This window comes from Pempheris klunzingeri, chromosome 5 (assembly GCF_042242105.1).
Source record: "Pempheris klunzingeri isolate RE-2024b chromosome 5, fPemKlu1.hap1, whole genome shotgun sequence".
Classification (NCBI taxonomy): domain Eukaryota; kingdom Metazoa; phylum Chordata; class Actinopteri; order Acropomatiformes; family Pempheridae; genus Pempheris; species Pempheris klunzingeri.
In genome coordinates this window covers 3,599,879-3,616,081 of record NC_092016.1, presented here as the reverse complement: position 1 = coordinate 3,616,081, position 16,203 = coordinate 3,599,879, and the positions used below count along the sequence as shown (strand labels likewise).

The 16,203-nt window shown below is 40.1% G+C and overlaps 1 protein-coding gene across 1 annotated transcript in view; it reads right to left on the bottom strand.

Annotated features, from left to right (window-relative positions):
- The window catches only part of map1ab (microtubule-associated protein 1Ab), a 68,751-nt gene that overhangs the window by 15,367 nt on the left and 37,181 nt on the right, over positions 1–16,203 (bottom strand). The gene's annotated exons all lie outside the window — the stretch shown is intronic.

Sequence of the window (16,203 nt, the reverse complement as noted above, 5' to 3'; positions counted from 1 at the left end):
CTATACTGCTTCCTGCATTGCACTGTATGTGGGGCAGTCACTATATGGAGACAGGCAACCCACTTGTGCATCAACGCAAGAACAAAAGTTGGAATAGGAAATAGGTCACTTATGTCTGTTGGGTGAAGTTTAAAATCAAAAGCACACGAAGCACAGACCAATATTTACCACTGATATTATTAAACCTCCATTTAACCTCTGGCCTTAAGCGACACTTGCAAAGTGGTTCTGGTTGAAAAGGAGTCTGATTAGGAAGACAAAACAATTCTGTGAATACTAATGCATGGAAATCTGCATTCAAAACAAATAAAACAGTGCGCTACACTGTTGAGCACATTTCCATACATCCTTATGTATATTCATCATAATTATGCATCAGCACTTAATTCCACTCAGAGGTGACGTTAAGCTTTTAATTCCCCTCTGTTTCAGCACAGATGCAGGTTCTAATATTAGAGAGGCCTAATAATAGTTAGATCTCAGTGCATCCCCTGAGTTTGCGGTGCTTTGCCGTCTTTTTACAATCTGGGCTGTCAACAAGTGTTTTCCATGAAAAAACCTCTGATGTTACTCAGATATTTAAAAAAAAAAAAGGACTCTGACATTATGAAATTATAAAAGGAGGATTATTAACGGCTAAGATGCAGCAGAGTCTGAAATGGTTCAGATTTCATATCAATAAGGTAATCAGCAGAGCACTTATAAATTGAGTCCATCTGTGAGTCAGAGGAAGAAGCACTCAATAAGTATCTGCTCTATTACAGATCGTAATCACAGCCATATTATCTGCCTCCAGATGATGATTGTATTTCATGCTTTCTTATTCTTCATTCAACTAAACGGCATTAACATTATAACAGGGATGAAAAAACATGAGCCGAATTACATCGTTTTATATTCGAGCACATTCTGCTCATATCTAGTTGAACATTTATCCATGATGAAGTGTTTTATTTTCTCTCTCTCTGAGATCATGAAAACTTTTACTTGGGAAACATTTCCAGCAGCAACAACAGTGGTTTAAGTAGAATAAATAGAAATAGCTGATCCATAGATTCATGTGCCACTGCAGCTTGCACAGAACAAAGCTGTCAGACTTTTAATAAAAGACTGAACGCAGTGCATCCCTGAAATGTTTAGGTAAATTATGAACCCATTTAGAGGAAAACAGACCAGGAAGAAGGGCGGGGCTTCCATGTGACCAATCAGAGGCACGTTTTCACTTGGAATAACCTGTCTGATGATCTTGTTTGCTGTATTGACCAAATATGCCCGCGTTTCAATAAAAACTTGCCTAAAATTCAGCTTTTGTCTCCACTTTGAATTTTAGTAAAGAAAATTTGGAACTATTTGCTTATATCTCTTACTGGACAGTAATTTTTGTTTATCTAAGTTTAGCTCATCATTTAATTATCTATTTATTTATTCTACTTTACTCTTTTTACCATCATATTTGTCTTTTTTTATATTGTCTTGTGTTTCCATAATATCTTGAATCGCCTTGTTACTGTGCATTTACCTCGCCTTGACTTGAAAATGAATAAATCTTATTCACTGTATCCTGTTTAAATTCTTCTATGAAACTTGTGAAGCACTTTGAATCTTTTCTGTGTATGAAAGGTGCTGCAGAATATGAATAAATTCGTCCTGGCTGGTGGGTATAAGCAGTAATAATCATGGCTTGGCAGACAATCAGAAGAGTGCCACAACAAATCAGACACAGAAGGTCCCTGATAACAACACTGCCGCAGCAGAAAACAACAGAGATGTCAGGAAAACAGAAACATGAACCTCATGAACGTTGCAGATTGATTTTACATAACTAAAGGGAGAACATCAGGCACAGCTCTTTGCTCTCTATGTAAAGCATCCTTGGGTTTCTTGAAAGGTGATATAATAAAAACACTCAGACTGGCCTGTTTCAGAATAATACACGTTGTTGTTAAAGGAATGGTATGTAGCTTATTTTAGAGACAGTTTTAATCAAACTAATTGACCTTACTTACCTAACTTAACTTACCTACCTGTCTACACTTTACCTGTGGACTCACAGTGAGCAGAGTCTTCCTCAAGGTTCAGCAGACTTATAAACTAGCGAGCTAGTCAAAGATATTCTCGGTTAGATACTTGCTCTTGTTTCTCCGATGTTACAGACCCTGCCTTTAATGGATTATAGTTATTGATGGATTAATGTGTTCATCTCTTTAGTGTTGCAGCAGGTAAAGGTGGAGCTCATTTGAATCACTTTATATACTGCAGTGTAGCTTCACCTATAAAACACGTAATACATTAGAAGTTGATTTGTTGATTTAACTAGTAACTAAACCTGTCAAATAGATGTAGTGGAGTATAAGTGTTAAGTACAATGAAATGGAAATACTCGACTAAAGTACGAATACCTGAACAGTTCAGTACTTGAGTAAATGTACTTAGTTACTTTCCAGCACTGTGAATACTGACATCCATGTTGGCACGAAGGAACATTTACATCCAGTACATTAACTTCATAACTATCAAACATCCAGAGACGTCACTGAGACAAACTCAGAGGATGTGGCTCCCTCTGTTGATGTTACCATAGCAACACACGGACGGCCTCATGTTTCCCCTCCACTGCAGACGCACTGCAGTTAGCATCACTAATGTGAGGAAGAAAAGAATGTTTTTTTTAGTCACCTAATGCCTGTGAGGAGAGGCTGCTGATGAACGACGGCACCCTTCACTGTTCAAATGAACCTGCTGCTGCAGCAGGCAGGAGGACTTCTAACACTTCAGCAGATATGCCCACGGACGCGTCCGGTTTCAAAGCGCGATGACTAAGCTGCGAGGGTGAGTGATGATTTGCAGGTTTGCTCTGACGCTTCCAACGCTGACAAGTGCAACGCGGAGACGACCTCGTCGACACAGACACTGGAGACACCTGCGTCAGGCAGCTACGGGCATGAATTTGTTAATCCACTTTCAAGGAAAATGAAGCCCAGAGAGACGGTGTGTCCCTTTGACCTCCTGATGTGCTTTTCTCAGGTGAAACGGAGGAGAAGCGACTGCATTAGCTGCTGCTGATGGCTGCCTGCAGGGCGACTGCTCGCTGACACTGCAGACTGGTACAATGTGATACTACAACAACAAAGACACTCTAAGTCGGTCTGAAACGCTGCCGTTTTCCCCCCTGAGGGGGTCAGAGAGCATCAACAATGCAGGGTGGCCGAGAGGGCTGTCACTGCCACTGCAGGCTGGAGGCCTCTCACATCAGGTCCACTTTCACTCCCAAACACAGCTAATGAATGAGGATCTGTGTAGGTGACATTGGTGCGCAGAGACTTTCAAAGGTCCTGTAATACTCAGTCTGTCTTCAAATGATCTATAACTCAAGATAAAACCATTGCTTTTCATGACACTTTGTGAATCCATAAATAAGCTTTAGTGTTAAGCGACGATTAGTTGGTTAGTCGATCAAGAAAAAAAAAAGAAAAATCAACCATTTTAGACCTCAAAGGTGAACAGATATCTTCTTCAGATACTTCCTCCGTTCATTAGCTCCATTCAGAGCATATGTGTCAAACTCAAGGCCCGCGGGCCAAATGTGGCCCGCCATGTCATTTTATGTGGCCCGTGAGAGCTTAAAAGGTCTGACTGTCTTAAAATAAAAAAATCAAAAGGGTGCATTGACCATAAACTACATTTCCCATGATGCATGCCGATTATGTTACCCACGAAGTGACGGCATCCCGCCACTAGCTTGCAGTGTATTCACATCAATGCGATTGATGTGGAATTTAGAAATACAAACAATGACCCAAAATGTCCAGGAAGAGAAAAATTGATGCAGATGGAAGATTTGTTTCAAGAAAGACGGGAAGGAGAATACATGTTTGTGCTTCAAGGAGAAAAACCGGCGTGTCTTTTGTGTTATGAGGCGGTGGCGGTTGTCAAAGAGTACAATCTATGACACCAAACACGGAGCTACGTATGCCAAAGTGTCGACGTTTGATCGTTGATTGATGGAGTAATGTGGGTTTCATAACCTGACAAATTAAAAGGATTTATGTTATAAAAACAAACACATTTTTTTTTATATCTATGCAAATATATATGTAATATTTGTAAGTTGAATAAGTAAAAAATTCTGAGTTATTTAACATTAAGGAGTAGTTGCATTTATTTTACATTAAGTTACATTTATACTGTCTTCCAGTTACATCTGGCCCTTTGAGGGACACCATTATGCTGATGTGGCCCCTGATTTAGAGCATTACAAGTTATCTTAAGCAAACATTTCCAGAACAGAAGTCTGAACATTGGATCAAGCCATGCTCCAAATTCTTGTTTCATGTTGTTGACATATTATGGTCAAAGGTTTTTACTGAAAAAAAAAAAAAGTTTTTTCAGGAATAAAACGTTGCAAATTAACAAATGCCTCTGTACAAACCGTCTGAATATTTAGTGAAATAAAACGTTTGGTCTGTAAGTGATGCTAAAGTGAAGATTTTCAGAATGAGAACTAAAACTAAAAACTACTGTTTGAGAAAGCAGCCTTAAAGTGCTGATTGTGCTGATTTTCCTTATCTTAACATTAGAGTACATTGTATATTTTGGGTTTATTTGACATGATGGTGTCATCTTGGGTTCAGTGCAGTTGTGAAGGTTATTTTTAACTATATACAAAGAATCATATACAAAGAATGAAGCAAGCAGTAAACAGATAAATCAACATAATCTCTTATCTGCATCTGTACTGAAGCCTTCAGCAGCACTGCTGTGACAATACTGGACACTAAACCTGCTGAGTCGAGGCTTTAGGTGGAAGAAGTCAAAAACATTTGCTTAACAGGAAGATTTTAGTGAAGTTAATCGTGAAGAATTGGAGCTGTGATGTTCTGCAGCAACTTAAACATCACATACTGATGCACACACGTGCACAGAGCAAGTGCAAGGCATTAAATGGACCCTTAACTTCATGTGGGACAATGCAAGATTACTCTTGAGTTTACAAAACTGCCTTAAATTATAGTTTAAAAAGGTCTAATAATCAATGCGTCATTTACTAAGAATTATTCAGTTTTGTATCTAAACAAGACGAAATTGATGCAGAGGGTTTGTGATTAATCTTAGCATTTAATTAGTTCCTGCGACATGATCCACACCCTCCTCTGAGGTGTGTCTGTTATGACCTGCTCCTCTAATAAAGACCTACTTACTGCTGCTGCAGAGATCCGAGTCTGTTTAAAGCAGTTTGTACTGAGAGACAACAGCAGTTTAGACGGTTGTATGCAAGTGAGGGTAAGGGAGTTGAGTCATGCCTCCTTCAGAGGAGAAATGAAATGTTTACAGTTTTATTTCCTCTTTTATCGACTGTTCTTTCTGCTGGATCTTTGGGCACAGACGGCCGTGCTTATACGCTGTTAAAAAACAAGTTGGGTCATTGTCAGGTGTGGGTGTGTTGTTTTATCACAGCCTGTGCTTGTGTTATTTCTCAGCGCAACATACCCCAATACATATGTTGTGTTGGTGTGTGTTTCAATTCATTTGTGCAGGAAAAGAACTTCCTCCATAAAAAACATGACAACAAACACACCAGTGAGTTTTGTATCTGACACTAAAAAATGACAACTTTATCGACAAGCTTTGCCAAGTTTCTTACTTGCAAAAGTGAAAGCCTAAAGAAAGCTGTCAACTGGGGAAGACCGATGGGTTTTTCAATGACTTAAGTCAAGGCGGGAATCGACTTATACCTGCAGTGCGTCAGACACGCCTTGATTAAACACATCTCCACCTCCCACAAAGTCCGCACACCACCGCGTCAGCCTTTTTTCTGTCTGCACCCTCGAGGCTGGAATCCATGAATCCATGGAGAAGTAAGAATACGAATTAAAACAAAGAGAAGTCTGAGTAGGGCTCCTTAAAATCTATTCACGACAGTAGTTCCAGTCAGATTTCAAGGAAGATTTTAGGTACAAGCATATCTACTGCAGCAGAGCAGTGCATATTAATCTGCGCTGGGTATTTAACAAAGGAAACTGTGTGCTACTCATGACAAACACCATCACCATACCAGTTATTTAACCCTGTGCTCTGTGGATTATAATAAATAACAAGGCTTTTACTGGAAATTACAACCCAGTGATGCGAGTCAGCCTTCCGGGTCTCATTTCATCCACTGAGATAAAAAATAAAAAACGGTTTGAAGCTAAAGCCTCCTCAGGCAGGCCAGCATCTGTTCCTAAGCTTAAATGTGTTTGTTTAAACAGTCCTTTTGAAGAGTGCGATGTTCAGCCAAGTTGCCCTCATCTATTCATCCCTGTGGCTTTGCTTCACTGGCATCCCAGACAGAGAGGAGGCATCATCCTTTCACATAAAGTGACTCTCAGACGAAGGCATTTTGAGAATCTCATGCTTGGTAAAAAATAAAAAAATAAATAAAAAAGGGAGACTTATGAAAATGTTCCCACTGGCTGATGATTTCCTGCTTCCACCATTTTAAAATACCTCTAATTTCCACACAGGGTTTACCGCTCTCACTGGCTTCCTACTTTCTCTGTCAGCTGAATCTATCATAAGTACTTCTCATCATATCAGTTGGCTCTCTGGCTCAGTAATATACCCATGATTTGGAACATCAAAGCAGTGCATATCATTAGCATATGATTGTGACACTTTCCTGCAGTTCAATCAGTCCAAAAAAACAAAAGACATGGCAACTGACTTTGGGATTCTCTACATACATACATACATTCATACTCTACATTTCCTTCTTCTCTACATACTTAATTTGTGTAATTTGGTGTCGTAGCTTTAAATCCTGCACGCCTTTGCTTTTAAAAAGCATCATGCTGAGAGAGCGCTAAAATTAGAAGAGAACACTTCCCCTTTTCAAGGTTTAGATTAGAGCCCAACAGATGATGCAAATATTGATAACAGATCTGATTAGGATATATTGTCTGATAGTGTTGGGATAAACCAGCACTTCAGGATCGCTTACATTTGGTTATTAAAGAATTTAACCCATTTTATTGTTGAAAAACCAAACTTAGAAGTGTAATCTGGAGGAATATTTGTTATTTATGTACTCTGATCTGTGATTGTGGTTATTGTTGTTATTATATTCCTTATCCCTGTGGTTATTATTATAAATATTATTCTTATGTGTTAGATTTGTACGTCTTCTCATAAGAGGTTTTCTACTTGTGACTTTCTTTGTGCATATTCTTTGCTTTAAATGCATGTAAGACTGTTGCAGGGATTTCATTGAGAAACGACCGCTTCCTGAAGTTGTTGTGCCTACGACAATAAAAGAATTATGCCAAAATCAGCCAATAATATCAGCCGTGCAGGGGTAGTTATACCTGCAAGAAGTTGTTGTCAACAAATCCCATGAAGAGAACAAAAATCGACAAAACAGGTCACACATATAGTTAATTTCCTGAACTAACTGGTCACTGTAGTCATTAACAAACTTTTCTCAAACAGAAGTATATAGTGCATTTGTTGGGGACTATTTTAAGCTGCGGATGAATCTATGTTTTGTGATTTAGTGAGTTTTTACCGGCCGGAGCGTGACTACGTATGTAGGATTGACTGAAAACAAACTACAGCTTCCATGTTCATGATGAAAGTTGTCACCCAGTGCAAGAGTGTGACTTTGAAAAAAATGGAGACCTACGGCACAGAGGAATACGACATAAAATATAGAATACAACGTAAAAATATCTGTTAATGTAGAATATCAGCAGCCTGACTTTCAATGTGTCACATTACATCGTTAGATTTGGATCTTGGATGATACATGCCGTGTGAAATAACAACATGCACTGATCCATCTCCTTGAGAAAAATGACTTTGGTAGAGAAGATGCTGGATGTTTTCGGCCTCAAGGATCTCGGGAAGTGAACTCTTCACTCCCTCTCGGTCCTTGCATGACTGTGTTCATAACTGCGAGGCCCAGAGGAAGGAAGGTCATTTGTCAGACAGAACTCAGTGTTTCTGCTCATTCCGGCTCTTCCTCAGCTGACCTGCTTGATATAAATACCCACGTCTGAACTCCCCAAACGAGAACGCTCTGTTTAAAGGCGACTAAAACGGAGCACTGATCGGCCACTGCGCTGCTCCAGATAGCATGTTCCACATTTACAGTGGTAAGTGGGATGGTGAGAGGGTTCAAGGAATCTGAAGACAACATGTACAACATTTCAATCACTCGCTCCTTCTAGGAAGACAGATGCTAATGTGTTTTTTTTATTTTGCTATGATCCCTTTCAGCAAATTGTTATATCTAAAGTAGAACACAAACTTAATTTACCTTCAAACTTCAAGATTAATCTCACCACGGATGTGGTGATAGTGTTTTGGAGGTTAGTTCCATGATGAAGTACGACACAGCGCTAAAAATGGTCCAGTATCAAGGACAGCTCCTCTTCCGACAGTAAAAGTCATAATTCTGGTGTAACGTCAGATAGACAGCCGGCGTCCTGTTTAAAATATAAAACCAGGGAGCTTGAGGGTGGATGGTATTTTTCTATAAAGCTTCCACATCGGCAGAACATCCACACAAGGTCATGCAAATATTAGCCTAGACCTTTGCTAAATGTTGGATGATTAGTCCGTTATTGAAAACCGTAATATCACAGGACTCGATATTCCTCAGTTAACCAGACACGTCCTCCTTAAGGACACGTCGGTGTTGCCTCAGGATGTGAGGCATAAAGCGCAGTTTATGAAAAATGGCCTCAACTGCTGGCAGTAAATGTATTTCTATGACAGTGAAGAATGATGACCCACCTTCCTCCTGCATGTGGTTCAAAGAAATAGCCTCACGTACGGCCTGTGATAAAAATAATGTTGATTTTCAAAATAAACTCATCACTCTTTGAGAACTGTTGGTAGTAGGAATAGTTTAAGATCCCACGTCTGGTGAGAGGTGTGAATTTGAGATACTGAAAGCAACCCTGCGCTTGTTTTTATTTTTAATATTATTTCAGGTGAGGGGAGGTAAGCATGGGAGGGCTTTAATGGGTCTAAAATAAAATAATTTTTCAAACTCTAACACTTTCACAGTCCTGTTATTGATGATTTTAATAAAGATAATGTGGGGGAATCAATAAAACATCTGTACTTTGACACTGGAAATGACAGAAGGTGTATATGAATAAATAAATATTCTAACTTAAGGTTACAAGGAGCAGATGATGAGCGTCAGATGCTGCTAACTGGACGAGGACAAACAGAAACATCTCTGTGAGGCTCCTTCATCGCTGAGCTGTTGTGACATCGGGCTTTCAGGTCACTTACCACCAAACATTTCACACCTCAAAATCTCTGCTGGTCACAAACTAAAGACAAGAAAACCCCCTCAGGGAAGACTGGAGCGCTGTACGACACCGTCTGCAGTGCATCGGTAATGACCCCGGAGAAGAGACCGAACGAACGCCAGAAACAGACATCAGCTGTTTGTGAACATCGGCTGGAGAGACTTCACATCACTGACCAGGAGTCAGAGGACAGGCTGGAAAAGATCTCCCAGGGATGAACCTTGAAAAGGCCTCAAACTGTCCTTGAACCATCCGTGGCTTGAGTCATGTTACAGCACCTGACACGCACGCCTGCTGCATTTGCTGATCATGACCGTCAGAGGCAGTTTTAAAACCTCTGAAAGCTGGTGAGTAAACCTCTCAGCTTGGATTATTTTAGCATCTATAAGCTTTTATCTATGGGTTCAATTCATAGTTGCAGCCCAAACAAATAACCCATCGCTGCAACTCTGACCCTGTTTTCTGTTCAAAGTAAATCAAGTAAAATTAAGTTAAGTAATAAGCGAGTTAATGAAGCGGAACTGATGCCTGAGGCTTCATCTGCATACACGTCAGATCAACAGAGGTTGATTGAAGCCGACATCAAAAAGTTATTACCCTGCTCTTAATCTCATTTGCCTAATGTGGGCTCATTCCTTCCCGCGGACTGAGTACCATTGTGTGGGCTTAGAGATAAAGTGGTGTGAAGTGGGTTGGAAAATTAAAGGAGCGAGTCCAGACCCGGCTGTCTCCACGCTCATTTCAGCGCCCCGTCCTCACCCACCAGTAAACCCATACATCAAAACTACAAGTTCAGCCATTTGTTTGTGTGTTAAAGTGTCAAGAGACTGCTGAGTCACTGCTGAAGTCTGCAGAGCAGAAATGCAACTCCTGTAACTTTAAAATATGTCACAGTCCTCCAGTCTGTTCTCTGGTCTTAACCGTGATCATATTAAGTGAAAACAAGGAGGGTATATTGATTAGTTCCTGTTAGGTGATGATATATAATAGTTTGTCTTTGCTACCTGCTACAAACTACGATCAACCCTCTGTAGTTGTAGATTATTAAACCTCCGTCCTGATTTCACCAAGGTTTCGAAGAAGTAACCTTCCAGGACACAAACTTGAACCACGACCACTGTCATTGGTCCACAACAGCAACAGGAAGCCAGAGTCTTAGCTCCTGATGCTAATCCTGGTCCTGTGATTTGGCAGCGCTGAATGATTGGGCTGCTAAGCCAGTTAAAGCCCGAATGCCAGTAACAACTAGCTGATGGTCCCTCTAGGAAAATAAAAGGCACCTATGCATCCAGTCTCCATTAAAAGTGATCAAAATACTTGATAGGTGCGTCATAAAGTTGTTCATTGAGACCTAGAGGTTTATTTGCTTATGTTACTGGATTCCCACGAGTCTCTGCCATATTAGTAGCTAATCTTCCTTTTGGATTAAAAATGTCCAAATAAAACATTTATATAATCATGAAATCAAGGTCCAAAACAAGTAAAAATGGATAAAACAAAGCTGCTGATCTTAACAGAGCTGCTAAAGACAGCTGCTCGAATAATATCATACAAACAAAATGAAAGGCAAAGAGTGTGAAAGTAAGGACAGACAGATGATAACAATAATAAATCAGAAAGAAAAACTTGTAGATGCAGTCATTTAATTAGGTTTCTCCTTCTAATCTCCACACATGAACATAAACATAGTTAGTCTTGCCGCTAAAGTGTCTTATCTTAAAAAAAAAGTAAGAGTGGTCTTAACTTTAGTATAACTGGTTTAATCAAGGCAGTGAGAACATTAAAAAGCCTTCAACTAACAGGTGTGTCTACATTTAGTTCAGATTTATCTTCTTCTATCTGTGAAATTCAAAAGCAATAAAAGAAAAACAAAAAAACGAGGCCTCGCAAATTTGAGATGTCGTAGGAATCCATGTTATCACTTCACTCAGCCCTTTATTAACATCATGTGCTGTAAAGTGATTATGATAAAACATAATCTAATTCAAAACAAAGCAAAAATTATTTCAAATTATGTTCCAAAATAGCTCCAACTCATTATCAGCTTATGAGTCATTACCACATGAATGAGGAGACGGGAGAAAAGAATATTAGCCGACTGATTGGAGAAGTTGGCGAAGCACTTGGTCGTCTTTTCAAGCGAACTTTTCACCTTATTCAACAAAGGGCTGGAGTCTTAGCTCACTATCGTCGTGTCAGACACACTGAAAGAGAGAAATCAATAGGAAAAAGAGGAGAAGATAGAGGGCAGGGAACTGTCGGTGAGGGAGTCAGAGCTCTTTGGTATTTCGGTATGCAAGCATCGCAGTATTTCAGAGCCGATGCAGCTTCCATAATACCGGCCATTCCGGCCTCCTCCTTTCTCGCCGGCTCCTCGACGGGCCTCTGAGCTCCTTTTGCAAGTTTATTATTCAGTCTTTGTTGCTCGCAGACTGCCATGGTGATGCCCGACAGCTCTCGCATCCACACACACACACACACACACACATGCATTCATGACCACCAACGTCTGATACCAACAGATTTGGACTGAAGTTGCAGATATTCAGCGTTCATACATGTGCAAATATGTCAGAAATAAAGAAATGTCCATTCACAATTCCTCTACTCAGTGCATGTCGTGGTCTCGACTCTTGAATAACTGACAAAAACTGACATGTCACATGATGAGGTTTAAAACTTTAGAACTTTACTCTTGTTATTTAGGAGAAAGCGTTCAAATTGCATTTATATGAACAGAAGAACTCTTCAAACATAAATGAGCACACGCCTGAACACTTAGAGGGCAAATTAAAATGAAACGTTGAGTAGTTTTTATGGCACAACATCATTATTAAATGATACACTGACATTCACTGCATTAATAATGAGGGATCAGTGATTGTATGAGTCTAGTTTACACACAGAACCAGCTTTACATTAACTGCAGTGAAGTCCAATAAACTGGTTGGTTTAAAGACGTTAATCAACTTTATAGGAGTGAAGGAGAACATAATGAGAGCGACAATGGGAGAAACAAACAGAGCGACGGGCCGACTGACCACCCTGAGAGTGAGGAGAGGCATGAAAATGCAGTAAGAGCTGCAGCTAAAAAAGGGCAGCGGGAGGATATTGGCAAAGTGTCATCGTCTCTTAGAGTCCGGGCCACAGCGTGCCAGCTGTGACATCACTGCTACCCCCTGTGCTCCCTCCCGTCGTCCAAAGGCCTAAAGAGGCGCTGAAAGCAGTTCAAACAGCACTCACACACACACACACACACACACACACACACACACAGACAACAGTCCAGTACATGCTGCCAAAACATCACACTAAAAATGTGTCAGACCATCTTTTTCAGGCCACCGCAAACATTTCCACGCTGTCTAACAGTATAAATACCCACAGTAATGGGCCTTTTGTGATCTAGAACAAGAAGTCACATTCAGACACGTCTGCATTATCTGTCCTACATCAGCCTGTGTGGCCTCTGCATGTGGCTGCATTCAGATATGTTACATCCTGCGCAGATTTTGCAAAGACTTTTATTTTTGAAGGGCACATGTTATCACCTCTGCTGTTATATCTCCTGCTTTTCTTACGTTTCCTGGAGGGTTAAAGCATTTTTTATGGGTCTTCTAGTACAATTCATACACTTTATGTTCCAAGAGACTTCATTTTACTTTTGGTTCCACACTTTTCTGCCCATGTTCTCCGCTCTGTCTTTCGCTGTACATGTGACACTGAGTTACTTAAAACAAGGTGTTGATAATGCTGTAATTTCAGCTCAAGTTTTATTCATTTTCATGCATAAATATATTCATTAAAAGTAATGTTGGGCAGTAGTGTGTAACGGTACTAATATTACTTTACCCAGTAACTAGTAGTGTTAGAAATCTAATAAAAAAGGAGAAAGTTTGCAATTGGTCTCTCAATTTTGTGGGGTGTAATGGAAAAGTAATATGTAATATGTAATAAGTAATGTAAGGAATTACTGTTTCCCATATAATAATAAGTAAAGTTATAATATCACTTTAGAAAAGAGAAATGAGGAAACTGAATTAAATAATTTACTTTTTTTTTTTTAAAAAAAAGAGCCAAACACTGATTAAACAGTTGTCAAGATGTGTGAACAATATGGCTGCTGTACTGTTGTGACTATGTTGGCTAGTGTGGAACATTTAGTAACTAATGTAATAATAATAATAATAATAATTAAATAATAAAACTTGAGAATTGTGTTCATCAGGCCAGCATGGCGGTAACTTTAGTTCAAATTACTTTCTTGGGGCTTGTAAACACCGAGTTCCCCTGATGAGAATATACAGAATGCACTCTTCTTCTTATTTTAATTCTTGACTTTTCCCAAGAAAGGCTCAGAGAGCACTTGTGGGAAGCTGCGGCGATGCCATCTGTAGTGTTTGTGCTATAAAGTGTAGAAAGAATACACTCAAACCCAGAGTTTCCAGCGTGTAAACACGAGAAAATTTCATCCAAAATTTTGCAGAGAAGCAGAAATAAATTGAGCATATTGAAGACCTTCTTACAGCTTATTTTTCGCTATGAGGCACTGACACTCTGCTGCATGATGGCCATCACAACACACACACACTCAACACACTCAACACACGCCCACGTCCTTATTTTCATCGCTGAGGTCTTGCGGTGTCAGGAGAGAGCTACCATGATTATAAACTGGTTGTCAGCGATACGTTGACGAGCTGGGACGTCTCATTTATCACGGTGACAGACACAAGACAGCTTCTCTGGGTCAGACACATACATGCGAGGGAGGTGACGGTTATGAAAAATACGTGTCGACGTGACCTCCACTCGCACAATGACAGTCAAGACAGTCAATCCCTCAAGGTGGGAAAACCCAAAGCAATGGAAAAAGGAGGGGCTTTTCCTCCCCTGACAGAAGACACTTTGGCAACAACAAGAGAGAAAAGAGAAAATGGGAATGCAGAGGTGAAAAAAAATGGCATCCAGAAGTTACAGGCTGTTAAATTGGCTGCAGATAGACGCCTATTTGTTTGGAGCTTTTACTGCAGCGGCTCCTGGGCCCTCAGGGATTTACTCTCAGCCTAAGGTGATTTTAAAACTGCCAGCGTGGTTCAAGTTACTGGCTGGTCGCTTGGTAATAACAGCGTATGGGAAACAACAGCCTCATAGATGCGCGGCGTTGGACGGACGATGACTCGGGACGCTGATCCAGACGAGCATGTGCAGGCACCTCTCTGTGTCAGCGCTGAGAAGGACTAATGTGCTGTAGATCCAAATCTATGACTAGTCGAGCTCCAAAGGAAACTGGAGCATGCAGCTTCTGCTTTCACTGTTATTCATTGGCTGCATTCAATTCAAAGTAATAATAAAAGAAGAAAAGCTGTGTTCCACTTTCTTTCTGGGCTCTGCTACTTGCTGATTTGAATCAACATACACACACAGGCTTATTGCAGGTCTATTCCAACTTGGCATGCTGGATGTTTTTCAATCTGCTGTTCTGTTTGCAGGTTTTAAAGTCTACAGGAGGATTGCAGGATTTTAAACCGTAAAATCAGGTGTGTAATATCTGAAAAGCACCTTAATAAAGACTCTACTCTAAGACCTTTCTCTAAAAAGTACTAACCAGGGAAGTTATTTCACATTAAAACAGGGTTAAGTGAAGGACAGGTTACCATGGACACCAGCTCCTCATTAATTATTGCCTCCCTCCTCATTTGCATCTTCTGGTTGTAGAGCACATTTAAACCTGCTATGTTCAGCAAGATGCAGGTCCTTAGGTTAAGCTTCATATTTATATATATATTTATTTATTCTTTTACACACAGACGTTGTCTCTTGTCCGTGTTTTGTCCAATGACTCCTGACTGCCTGAGCTTTCTTCAAGCACAGCAGCTCGATAAAAAGGAGGCAGTGAAGGATATTTGGAAGCAGAGGCCAAACGTAAAAAGGTTGACCTTCTCTCAGACTCTGTTCATCACAGGAGTGATTTTGTGATTTCACTTGCTTTCGACTATGTGTTGCTTTTGGTGTATTTAGTAGAAAGGTTATATTATATTAAGGTTATATTATTTTGTAGCGTTCAACAGTGAACAAACTGTCAAAAACATATCATCAGGTGTGCAGCTGTTGAAAACTAGAACCCAGACAGGTGAAAATCACGCTGGACAAGCAGAGCAGCTCAAACTAAATGTGTTTCTGTGTTTTCTTTAACTTGTTTCTCTTTGTGTGGTTGTTGAACATCAGTGCAGCGCGTTGGCTCTCGACAGAATCTCTTGATCTTTAATTCAGAAGGGCAGACAGCAAAAAATGTTTCGGTTAAAAATGTTTAAAAATAGATGCTGATAGTAAAAGGATAACTCGACTTGGTTGTCCAACTCCAACAACGGAGACCATGTGGTGCATTTGAGAGCCCTGAACAAAGCTAGTAAGTGATACTTGAGTTCTGTTTTTAATCAAACTGTTATTTCCAAGTAAAAGAATGAACTTTGATGCTCGGCTTTTGAGCTTTTGAGCTTTTAGGGTCCTTAAAATGCTGTGCCAGTGAGCTCACATGCAATCAGATTGATTTCCATTACAGCTGAGCAAACTCCATCTGCTGATGAAGACCATGTCATGTGGTTGAAAGCCCCCCCAGAAAAGGGGACAATGAGTTGGGATTGCTAGCCACAGGGATGAGATAGTGGCCACACTGACAGTTTAAACCACTTTAATCTGAAGAACTGAGCAGCCAGTAATGTCAGTAATAACCCTTCACACAAGCATTCCCAGATCTCAGCAATTAACGAATTAACGGGGTAATTATAATTTATACCAACTGACGGCCAAAACTATGAACATCAGACCCAAGCTGTGATAAACCAAAATGTTGCTTAGTTATACAGCGAATAAACAAACAACAACAACAAAATGGCGT